Genomic DNA, 13,883 nt, shown 5'->3' on the forward strand with positions numbered 1-13,883 from the left:
TATGAAATAAATAATGTTTGTAAATTAGTAGCAATGGGTTTCTCTATATGAAACGTATTTTGAGTTGTAATGCAGTCATTTTAAAAAAAAGAAGCTCAAAATAGTATATGATATAATATGACATAATGTGTGTGTATATATATATAGGGTATTAAATTTTTACAAATGTATTACCAGTGGCCTAGCATGCATAGAAAGTCAATAGACAACATATTATTCAATATAAAATAGGGTACATTTAAAACACAAAGAGAAATTACCAATAAGAGGCAATGTCTACACGCTAGGAGACAGTCAAAACGACTGAAGACCACAGAAAAATTTAAGCAATTTCAAAAGGAATGAAAAGAAAAGGACGGCTCGGTTACTGAAGAGGATTTGCCTGGTAAATAAAATTATCTTATTTTATCGACTAAAAAAATCCAAAACCTATAGGTATAACCGTAAAAACAAGGTAAAAGTTTATAGTTTTCATTCCCTTTGAAATTGTTTAAAATTTTCTGTGGTCTTCAGTCGTTTTGACTTTCTCCAAGCGTGTAGAAATTGCCTGTTTTTGGTAATTTTTCTCTGTATTTTATATATATATATATATATATAATAAATATTAGGGAATAAATCCAAATTTACAGGGAAAAATCAGATTTAGGATTAATCAAATTTTATAGTAAAATATTATATTATATTTATATTTTTCATTCCCTTTGAAATTGTTTAGATTTTTCTGTAGTCTTCAGTCGTTTTGACTTTCTCCTTGCATAATAGTGGTTTTGTCTCTAATTTAATATATATATATATATAAAGGGCAAAATAGAATGAAAAACTACAGAAGACTTGTATTATATGGTTAAAGAGCATATTTAAATCGTCATGTTAGAAAAAATGTTATAGAATTTTGTGTTTAGTGATATTGTACTTGGAGAATTTTTTTTTGACATGGGTAAAATCAAAGTACATTTATGTTACTTAGGTACACGCATATATACATACACATGCCTTGGTAACACGTCTGATCAACGTGGTAAAATTAATGAAGTTTTTTGTTTGTTCGTTCTCTAACAGAAGACGGCTTCGAAGTGATTTAGTCCCAGACTAAACCGATTTCACTGATTACTCTGAAACCCTCCCCTCCAACTGACATTATTGTCAGTTGGAGGGGAGGGTTTCTTTTTTTAAAACCACACTTTAACAACAGCATCATCAACAACAACAATAAGCACATGTTCTCAAATGACAAAGTTTGTTGTGTTAGCGCCTTTGAACAAAGAGTTCCGCAACCATAGGATGAATTTGATCAGCTCAAATGCTTAAATAGCCTTGACTTTTAATTCTGCCATGAAGCACAGCGGACTCGCGGTCATAGGATCGCAGATTCGATTCTCAGACCGGACGTTGTGAGTGTTTATTGAGTGAAAATACCTAAAGCTCCACGAGGCTCCAGCAGAGGTTGGTAGCAAACACTGCTGTACGCTTTCATTCTTTCTTCCTGTTTCTGTTGTACCTGAATTTTAAAGGGGCCAGCCTTGTCACACTCTGTGTCACGCTGAATCTCCACGAGAATTAACTTAAGCGAACACGTGACTGTGGAGTGCTCAGCCACTTGCACGTTAATTTTACGAACAGGCTGTTCCGTTGATCGGATCAACTGGAACCCTCTTCGTCGTAACCGATGGAGCGCCACGATCTATGTAAGTATGTATGTGCAAATTAACAGAAAGGAAACAAAAGACCGAGAGATAAAAGCAACAGCAAATTCCGATTATTTATAAACAGATTATTGGCTTCTATTTGGAAATGCATTCTTATTTATTTACATATTGTTTTAGAAGAATGCAACCCATCTCAAATATGGGCAGGCAAAGTGTTGCTATTTATATCTTAAATGCATCTATTTGCATTTTCCGTTTGGCTACAGTGCCTGTAGCTGATAATTAATATTAATAAGCTGTACGCTGCTTTGAAAATATATGCGTATTCTTACAACAAGGTCTTGTTCGACATGTTCATAGTTTTTCGTGTTTCCTTTTCGAAGGTTTTCTGCATGGGAATCTAACAGATTGGAATTTGGAAGTTGTGACTAGAAGGTAAATCATCACTTCTTTGTTTGTAGAAAAGTCATTATATATTCAGAGTTATTTTTGATCTTCACAGTTCCATCAAAATTGGAAGTGGCTAAGGCGGCGAGTCGCATTTCATTCGCTTTTACAGTCTGAGTTCAAATTCCGTGGAGGCCAACTCTGCCTTCCATCATTTCGTGCTCGATAAAATAAGTACCAGTTGAGCACTGAGGTCGATGTAATCGACGAACTCTTTCCCCAGAAATTGCTGACCTTGTGCTAAAACTTGAAACCAATATTGTAAGAAGCGATTTATTTGTGTCGATGAGTCACAAATTTAATTTTTAAGTGTCTTAATCTTAACATAATCGTTTATGCTTCTTCAAAGGTGGCTGCTCAAGGAACTGCCTTCCAAGTCTTTTGATGTTATCAACCTCATGAATGCAAACTTGGTCAAGGGATGCACTTCCACACTCGGTGGTTAAAAGATGTTGCCGAAGAGACATGACGCGACATTGAAAGGCATTTTGTATCGATGTTATGCCTCTGTGTGCTGATTAGTATTTTTCGGGTTTTCACATCAATGGCTCGGATCTCATCAAGTGTTCAATCGGGCAGCTCAAATGTTGGTATGAATACTGGCACTGCAAACACATTATGGGCCACTGTTTCATTGAATACAGAGAGTTCTGAGGTCCAAATTTCCTTTATTCGGCTGTAATATTCTTTAGTGACATGTGTTTTGTTACAGGTGTCATTGGAAGACATATTTTCATCCACCACCAGATACCTGTAACATTCTTCGCCAGATACAGGCGAAACAGTCAAATCATTGATGGAGATATTTCCAGTCTGGTCTATAGTCTTCCCGCTTTTCACAGCATCAATGTATGTATGTATGTATGTATGTATGTATGTATGTATGTATGTATGTATGTATGTATGTATGTATGTATGTATGTATGTATGTATTTATATATGTATGCAGATTTGTATGTTTTGTTTTATGGATGTATTTTCATGCATATAGTTGCATATCTAGACATGCTCATATATATTTAAATGATAAACTTCTGGAAAGCTATAAAGATTTCTACAGTTCCAGTGATAGTTTAGATCTGCAGTCTTCGAATGAACTTTTTTTTTCTGGTTTTGAAAAGCCTGATTTCCAAAGATTGGTATCTATCCAGTGTGTTACATATTTTGGTGCCCCATATGTATGTATAAATGTATGTATATATGTGTGCATGTATGTTTGTATGAATGTATGTATGTAGGTAGGTAGATAGGTATTTAGGTATGTAGGTAGGCATTTAGGTTGGCAGGTAGGTAGGCAGCCAGGCAGGCAGGTAGGTAGGTAGGTAGGTAGGTAGGTAGGTAGGTAGGTAGGTAGGTAGGTAGGTAGGTAGGTAGGTAGGTTGGTTGGTTGGTTGATATACAGGCATATCTGTAAATGTGTATAGGTATGGTTATGCAGACAGGAAAAATAGGACTCAAAATATGAATGTTTTCGTTTTTTTTTTTAGATTTAGCAGAAGCAACAGAGTGACTCAAATTCCAATAGTTCCGTGCGTTGACACTTAACCAACTACTTTGTAACTAGATTGAAGATTGCCAACGCACGAAATTCCCGGACTTTGCGTCACTCTCTTGCTTCTGTTAAATATTAATATTGTATGTGTGTGTGTGTTAGTATATATATATATATATATATATATATATATATATATATATAATATATATATATATATATATTTGTGTGTATGTAGGTATACACGCACAAACACACATATATATTTCTTTACTACCCACAAGAGGCTAAACACAGAAGAGAGAAACAAGGACAGACAAACGGATTAAGTCGATTACATCGACCACAGTGCGTAACTGGTACTTAATTTATCGACCGCGAAAATGATGAAAGGTAAAGTCGACCTCGGCGGAATTTGAACCCAGAACGTAACGGCAGACGAAATACGGCAACGCATTTCGCCCGGTGTGCAAACATTTCTGCCAGCTCGCCGCCTTACAAACACATATATATGTGCGCAGGAGTGGCTGTTGTGGTAAGTAGCTTTCTTATCAACCACACAATTCCGGGATCAGTCCCACTGCGTGGCACCTCGGGCAAGTTTTTCTACTATAGGCTCGGGCTGACCAAAGCCTCATGAGTGGATTTGGTAGAGGGAAATTCAAAGAACCTCGTTCTGTGTGTGTGTGTGTGTGTATATATATCTGTGTGTGTATGTGCGTGTGTGAGTGGCTATGTATGTGTGTATTTGTGTGTTTGTTTGCACACCCACCCAGCGTCGCTTCACCACTGATGACGGTATGTTTACGTCCCCGTAACATAGCGATTTGGCGAAAGACCCCGATAGAATAAGTACTATGCTTAGAAATAATAAGTCCTGGGGTCGATTTGTTCGACAAAAGGCGGTGCTCCAGCATGGCCGCAGTCAACTGACTGAAACAAGTAAAAGAATGACAGTATAAAAGAATGTGTGTGTGCATGTATGTTTATGTGTATGTGTATAAGCTTGATTAAGAATATCGATATCATCATGCACCTTATGAGGATAGTTTTAAAGTTTTCGCTATGTGGCTTGGATCGTTCAACATTTTTCCATGGACAGGAATTACTATCATCTCATCTAACTCCTAAGTTTTATGGCTTGATCGAGATAAAGCGTGCTAAAATGTTTAAAATTTGATAATTCCATTTAGCAAAGATAATTTGGACTGCAACCAGAAATTTGTATCATCGGTCGAACTATGGATTCCTTATGCACATCGTCAAAAGCACGTATTTCCTCTGTTCTAAATATGAGGTGTCTATATTGAACACGAATATATATATATATTGTTGTTGCTGTTGTTGTTGTTGTCATCCTTTTTGTCTCTGGAGAGAGTGGGCTTGCGCTTAAAATAATCTAGTCCGGCTTTTACATTTCATGTCCTAATACATCTCCTGCTGTGTAGTCCTATCCTGGACAAACACTCCTTCTGGCAGGTGCCGCAAATGTAGCGAAGACTTTGCCTGGTTAGTTGTAATGTCATAGTTTCTTGTTGATGTCATTTCTTGTCTTTCCATTTCTCCTCTCTCTCTCTCTCTGTCACTCATTTGTGTTCCCTATTTTACGATGCGTTGCCAATCCAACAGCTGCTAATATTGATGGTGCAGGCCTTCATGTCCCTTTTGCAAACATCTTTGTATCGTATATATTTATACATATAAATAGGGAGAATTCACAAAAACAAAAGGACAATGAAGACAGATGTGTTAGTATAACGTTCGGGAAGTGAAAAAATTTTTAACGTTTCGAGCCTACGCACTTCCGCAGAAAGGAACACAGAAAAGAAACAAGGAGAGAAAATTAAGTGTAATGGCTAGTGATATATTTATATTTATACACGAAATACATTACCTGTAATCAATATTTGCTCTACCCCATATCGAGCATATGCATAGTTACTATACAGATAGTACAGAGAGCAAAGAGTACCTCTGTCTTCGTTTTTAGGATATGTTTATGTTAACAGTTTTGCGTGGGACAAATGAATACTATTCTAAAACAAACTCTGAAATTTTCTTTTCAATAACCAAAACGAGGTCATAAAGTTGATTCCTTCTAGTTGTCAGGAAATATTTGATAGGGCAAATGACAGATACAGCCGTCATAGTGGATATCGTATTGGTTGCGGTCTCTGTGATTAGTGATATGTTTGAAGTTTAATGTGTTGCTAATTTTATGTGCGTTGGAGTATCAAGTAATAAACTGTTTGAGAGAACAATCTTTCAACAATTTCATATTCAATGGCTGATATATATATTCCGAAACTGTTCTATATCTATACAGCAGTTAACGAATCAATATCTCAGATATTCCATTTCGGTGCTTATCGATTGAAGTAGTTATTAATTGTAAATGCTATGATGTACAAATTTATTACGCAGGATAATGATTTTAATTTAAGTGTAATTTAGTAGATGTTCAGATAACTCTTATTCAATATTATAGGCACTCAATATGGCAGTGTTAATTATCCAAACACGTTTGTGGTTTTAATCATGTAACGTTTTAATTTTTGTTTCCTATGAGCTGGCAATTAATCTACGTGCTAAAGCGGCTCAGAATGATCACACAGAGTTGAAATAGTACAGAGAACATCGTCAAGAGATTGACACAGACCCATACGTAGACATGTATACACAAAAGTATACACATCGATATATACATACACAAATATGCACACGCTTATTTGTGCGCGTATATACAGTGGCTGCGATGGATAACTTGCCGCCATTTTATATTTTTAATAGTCTTCATGCGCATTGTTTGTTTTTGATTTGGTCGACTATACAGTATAGCAGGGTTAGTTGGGCACCGTCTACCAGAAAAACAGCACTATGACGCAATTCACTCCGCCAGAAATTTGGAGACGACATGGTGTACTGCTTGGCATTCGCGCCGGACGCTCCAATACGAAGAGATGGTGAACACACAGAACAACCGTTGGCTTGCCGTGTCCCCAAAACATGTACCGAGAGTGATAAAAAGCAAATAACCAGTCAAAATCATGACGTTTGATGTGACCACTATTCATGGCGACGTTATGCCTCCATTCATTTTCCCACCCGGCTTCAGACACAACACGGAGGCCTACATCAAGTGCCTGGAGGAAGTAGTGTTGCCCTGGGTCAAGAAGGTGGCTGCTGGAAGGCCTTATATCTGGCAACAGAACTCTGCACCATGTCCCACAAGTAGGAGAACACTGTCATAGCTGTCAATCAATTTCTGAGACCATACCACTCCTATCATCTGGCCACCTAACTCCACAGACTGACCCCCAACACTTGGCTATTATGTGTGGGGCGCAGTTGAGCGGGAAACCGACAAAGCTCCTTGTAAAACCAAACCGTCCAACTCGTTACTTCACCAGAAACAATACAGAAAGGAAACGCAACCTTACTGAAAGGCAGTGCCACAGCATGGCCTCAGACTCTGGCTGAAGCCAATAAAATATTAACATCTATATACATACACACACACACATATATATACACACGTGTGTGTGTGTGTGTGTGTGTGTGTGTGCATGATTTGTGCATATGTCTGTATGTATATGTATCTCATCGGCAAGATGTAAATAATCGGTGGGCGAAACAAAAATTCTTTACTTAATATTTATAAATGAACAATGATAAATATAAAAAAATATTGAATGAATAACAAAGTTGCGTTAATATAAATCTCATACTACTTTGTTCAACTAATTCTTGTAGAAAACAGAATGTACTTACATTTCTTAGCTTTCTTTTATGTTTTTTTGTTTTTCCTTTCGGTGCTATTTCTGTTGTTTGCCTAATATTTCTACCCTTTTAAACATCAAATAAACGCAAATGTTTTCATAACTGAATCTATAAGTATATTTGTTAAATGAATGAATACAAATACAGAATACATATATATCGATAAATGTCTAAACGAAGAAAATTAGATACATGAGTAAACAGATTGTAGTGAGAACAAATAAATATAAGGAAATATTTCAAGGAAACAAAACAAGAACGGCTGTTGCACAAGTAAAAATGGGTCATTGATATACCATTATCTATGTATGTATGTATGTATGTATGTATGTATGTATGTATGTATGTATGTATGTATGTATGTATGTATGTATGTGCATGTATGTATGTATGCATGTATGTATGTATGTATGTATTATATATGTCTTTATGTATGTATATATGTATGTATATATGTATGTGTGTATGTATGACTTTCTTTTATTCTTTTATTCTTTTATTTCTTTCAGTCATTTCACTGCGGCTATGCTGGAGCAACGCCTTTAATCGAACAAATCGACTCTATGACTTAATTTTTGTAAGCCTAGTATTTTGTCTAGTGATGTTTAGGGGTTCAAACACAGACACACACACTGATAGTTTCAGCTTATGAGCTGTGGCCATGCTGGGGCACCGCCATTTGGTGTTGCTACTTGGTTTCACTTCATGGAGGCTTTCTAGCAACTGCTATTTGGTGCATGAGAGAGTTCGATGCAGCTGCCCTCATCTGCCCCTCCTGCCGTGAAGTTGGTTCATCTGGGACACCTGACAGGAAGAGATCCAGCTTCATTTTAAAGACATCTGTATCCACCCCATGCAGGTCTCTCAGGTTCTTCGGGAGGATATTGAAGAGCTGTGGGCCTCGGAAGCCCAGGCTATCACAGAATCTTGTCCTACATCTTGATGGCAGGTTTGGAGTCCTAGGCACCACGCAGTGGCGCCCAGTTCTGGCATTTGCGTAACTCTCGATGCCAAAGTTCAGGACACTTCCTCCAGGATCTTCCAGATGTATATTATGGCATATCTTTCCCGCCTACGCTCCAGAGAATATAATTTTAATCTCTTGAGTCTTTCCCAGTAGCTTACATTCTGCATAGAGGCTATCTCTTTGTGTAGCTTCGTTGGATCGCCTCAAGTTCTGTGATTAACTTGACACTGGATGGTGACCATAGCTGAGAGCAATAGTCAAAGTGGCTTAGGACAAGTGTCTTCCAGAGGACCATCATGGTTTTTTGTTCTCTTGTTCTAAAGGTTCTAAGAATCCATCCAGCCAGCCGTCTACATTTCATTGTCAGTTTAGCAACATGTACATGAAAGGTCGCGTCATCACTCATGTGAATACCCAGGTCACGCACTGATTGTGCCTCTGGGATTGCAATCCCTCCGGGTCCAGTGTATTCATTGGGTATTGCATTCAGTTTTGCATGCTGATAGTATAAAGCTTGAAACTTTCCAGCATTGAACTGCATGCTATTCTTTTCAGCCCACTTGTATATTTCGTCCAGCTCACATTGCAGGTGTTTAGTGTCCTCAGGGTTCTGTATTGCCTGTGAAACTTTTGTATCATCTGCATAACTTGTGATCGTGGCTCTCTGCGTGGCTGAGGGCATGTCTGAGGGGCCATTATGAACAGTAGTGGTCCCAGAACAGTGCCCTGCGGAACACCGCTCACTATTTGTGTGTTAATGGAGGTGGCCCCATTGGCTACTACCACCTGACTTCTATCCTTCAGAAAGTCATGAAGCCATTCTCCCAGTTTTCCAACTATGTTGAGATCACGCAGTTTGTGACATATCATTCCATGATCGACTTTATCAAAGGCCTTTGCAAAGTCGAGATATATCACTTCCACATTTGAGTGGTGAGCAGCCGTTTCAGCACCCAGTCATGTGTTGTAGGACCTGAGTTAAACAGCTTCTCCCCTGGTCGGAAACCATGTTGGGTGTCGGGCAGCAAGTCATTCTCTTCAAGGAAGGTGATCAGCTTCCTTCTGACTATTCGTTCCATGACCTTGCTGATGTGTGAGGTCAGAGAGATAGGTCTATAGTTCTTGGCTTCCGCTCTGCTACCTCCTTTATGAATGGGGCATATTTTACCTTCCTTCAGTTTTCCTGGAAGTTTGCCAGCTGCAAGGAAGCTCTGAAAGAGGAACTGCAGTGGTCTTGCTAGGACTCTCTTACATGCTTTTAGGAGGATTGCCGGGAATCCATCGGGGCCAGTAGCTGAGTCTGTTTTCATTTCATCTATAGCCTTGGTTACATCGTCTTCCTTTATATCGATGTAATCTATCGTCGCCGCCTCTGATTTTATATCTGCAGTGGTAAAAAAGTCAGTTGGATTGCTGATTTGGAGATGCCCAAGGGGTGGAGTGAAAACACTCTTGAATTGCTCATTCAGTATTTCACTTACCCTCATTGGTTTTCCTGTAAGTGTGCCATCCTTTTCGAGGAGTGGCCCTATTCTACAGTGCACTGTAGCTGTTTCTTTGGCATACCTGTAGAAAGCTCTGGGGTTAGATTTTGTTTTCTATAGCCCAGGCTTCTTTGTCTGCTCTTTCTTTTTCATGGGAGAGTTGCAGACATTTTTCGATTTCCAACAGTTTTATTTTTAGGCGGGACTTTTCACTGCTTTCAATCTGTTTGTTAGGCGATTGAAAATTTCGTACGCCGTCTCATTAAAATTTTCCTCTCTCTGGGGATTTTGTTCTTGTGTACAGTGGCCTTTCTCTCTGGGACACATTTGTAGCATATGGCTTGCATTACAGACATGAATTGTTGAAGTTTCACGTCGATGTCTGGCGAGGAGAGATATTTAGGCCAGTTTTGTTGAGGATCTCTTTCTCAATTTGTTTCCAGTTTGCCTTATGGTAGTTCAAGCTGGAAAGATTTTGAGGGTTTCTTGTAGGCTGCATGTCCGTGCTCTCTTTTGGCCCGTACATGGTCAGCTCTATCATGTTGTGATCCGAGAGTAGTGTCGTGTCACTTTCACATTATGGATGAGATCCATGTCATTTGTGAAGCAGAGATCCAGTGTGTTACCTTGCCCTGGTTGGTTGGAGTATTACCTGCTCCATGTACAGGGTGTTGATGAGATTCAGGAGGGACCTCGCCTGTCCTCGTTCACATCTTGTCATTCCTGGGAGAGAAAGGCCCTCGGGCCATCTGACATTGGGCAGATTGAAGTCTCCCATAAGAAGCACACCTATGTGTTGTTCTAATGTGGTTAGAATTTCTTCTATTTTTATAAGGCAGTCTTCAAACTTGCCCACATGGCTTGGGGCATCTGGAGGGCGATATGTACACAACAACTACAATCAAGTTGCCTAATATGTACAATTAGTGTGTCACACACCGAGTTTGAGTATGACAAGAGGACCTGGGGTGTGAGGTCCTCACGGATGTACATAGCAATACCCCACCTCCATGACTCCTTTCTTTCCTGTCGGTCCGTAGTACAGCATACTGTGGTATGTGTAACTCCGCATCTGCTATGTCCGGTTTCAGGTGCGTTTCTGTAAGTGCTATGCATAAGGCTTGATTGCATGCAACAAAGTCTCTCAGGAACGGGATCTTTGTCCTGTTACTGAGTGTTTGCAGTCCTCTGATGTTCAGTAGGAGTATCGAGGTGAGGTGTACGTTGTTGCCGGCGGTGTCCATCCTGTGTCTGTTTGCTGTGGTGGTCTGGTATATAGTGGGTAGTCCCACCTGCGGGCTTCGGTTTGATGAAGCCAGGTCAGCTGCTGTACAATCTTTTGTGCCATGCACAAAAAAGATTGTTGCTCAGCAGCTGCTCTTTCGACAACATCATGTTGGCTGTTTGTGGCGCGCACAACATCTGCGTACCTCCGCATATATACATATATGTTTACATATCTACGTGTACCTGTGTTTGGGTAGCAGAAAATTTAGGAGGATCACTTAATTATGATTTTATTCATTATATTCACCCCTAAGATTCACTAACGTATGACAGTGGCCCTTAAGTTTTTGTAAGCCCTGTAAAAGAACTCGGAAGTTTGGGCTTCCAGCTAAGCCTTTCACGAGATTCTTAAAATCCCTCGTATATGTATACACACACACAACCACCCCACGCTCACACACACACATGTATACTTGTTTGAACCTCCATAAATCACAAATTTTATTTTGGCTTTTGTAGGAGCAACTGTTTCCGAAGACTCATATTGTCGTTCAATGCTCGAAATGAGGAGTAGATGGACAGCCTACAACTGATAATGGGCCGTTCTTATGTTACATGTCCTGTTTTCCATTTGTTTCTCTCGTTGTTTGCATATTCAACTCATTTGTTTTCGTATTTCATGTCGTTTACAGTTTGTGACATCCTGTACCCATATATGCATATACATATATATATGTATATTATTTATATTATATAAATATATATATAATATATAAATATATGCATATATACATACATATATGTACATACCTACATATATCTGTAGGTATCATATATATATATATAAATATATATATATAATATATATATATATATAATATATATATATATATATAAATATATATATATATGTATGTTCTGCATATATGGGTGCAGGGCATCAAAAGAGCCTTGAACACAATGAGAAACGAAAACATAACAACAAAAACATAGAAACGAACTTTTTTTTCGAACAACGAAAAAAACAACAGAGAAACGAGACATACTACATAAAGAATATTCCCCTTCTTCAGTTGCCCCTGATTCATCTACTCCGCGTTCGGAAGTTAAGGACAAGACGCAACTTCACCGAAACAGTCCTATATATATATATATATACATATATATACACAGAGAGAGGAGGAGTAAGGGAGGGAGGGAAGGAGAGAGGGAGAATCAATTACATTTTCAAAATATCAGCTGAAAAAGCAGATACCACTCTCTTCTCTGTGTAGACTTATTTGGTTTGGTTTTCCAACGGCTTTTATATAATTTGGATCCGATTCATTACATCGTCTGTTGCTATCCTACATATTTGCTGGCTGTAATATTATTGAAATTTCTCCATTGATGTCCGTTCAATTTGCCAATACTTTGATTGCTTTATTTTTCATTGGTCGGCTTTTGATTATTGTTCATTATCTTTTCATCATTTTTCAGATCCTGTTTACATTAAGTTGATTTTTTTGCTCTATCGCTTTCAAGACAGTGGCCATTTTGTTTCTGCTTGTCGTTTAAGTTTTCGCCTCTTTTTTTTAAAAATTATTACATCCTGTTTGGCTTGCTACAAATATTTTTTGTATATTTGTTTTCACGACTTATTCATTGGTCGGTTTAGAAACTCTTCGCGTATCTTTTATCCTTGTTTCATCTATAGCCTGCTTTGTTAAAATTGTCTCAAACATGAACGAGGTACTGAAACCTCCTACAGAAATAGCTTCAGGGCCACAATACACACTGGATATTATCACACAGGGATATGTACAAGTGTGTGAGAGGCAGTCGGCAATGAGAGAGACAAAATTGGAATCTTATACAACATTTGTCTAATTTATAGCTGGAGTTGCTGAAGAGGTTTGTAATATAATATCTGGAGGGAACCTCAGTTGATATCAAATGCGGCTACAACAATAATTATTTTTCCTGTCATAATTCGTTGGTTTCTCGGCTTTATTGTTCAGCTGATATCACTTTTGATGCCTCCAGTGCAATTTCCCCTCCTTTTACGAAATAGATGCGAACCCAGCAATCCGGACAATTTTATTAACATGAATTTATCCTGGTGTCATTTATGGGATATCATCCTGTTATGTGATGTTCCCATTATTCCTATGTTCTAAGTAAGTGAAAGTTTATCGCAATTCATATATATTTCACATACGACAAGTACCGTAAGGCAGGATCAGTTGTGTAAACTTAGTAACCATCAATTATATTATGATTATGTTAATATCTATATATCCCTTTCAAAATGCCTAATTGTAGTTGAATAGATTTTATATTCCTTCAATAAATATGGCTAAATAGATTTATGTGTGCGTTTTTAGCTGCGACAGACCTGTTTTCTAATATACTTCATGGCGTATTTTTAGAATATCTGATTTTAATGCAATTTCCCCTTATAAATTTTGAGTTAAGTTTTTCCCCTTGCTGTGGTATTCTCACACACACACACACACACACACACACACACATATATATATATATAATATATATATAATATATATATATATATATATTATATATATATATATGCAGATATAAACGCACATACCCATACATACATACATATATACATATGTACATACATACGTATCTATCTATCTATCTTTTTCTCTCTCTCACTCTCTATCTCTCTATATATATATAGGAATATATTTTTCTTAGGAAATGTGGTATTTACAAAGTCGACTGGTATCATTTATGTTAATCATGACAAAGTAGTTTGTGAAAATTTCATAATTTCATGCTATAATAATGAGTTTCCATTCCATGTTAGCACGAGGTAGAATATTTTGTGA

Source organism: Octopus sinensis, linkage group LG4 (assembly GCF_006345805.1).
Source record: "Octopus sinensis linkage group LG4, ASM634580v1, whole genome shotgun sequence".
In the NCBI taxonomy this organism is placed as follows: Eukaryota; Metazoa; Mollusca; class Cephalopoda; order Octopoda; family Octopodidae; genus Octopus; species Octopus sinensis.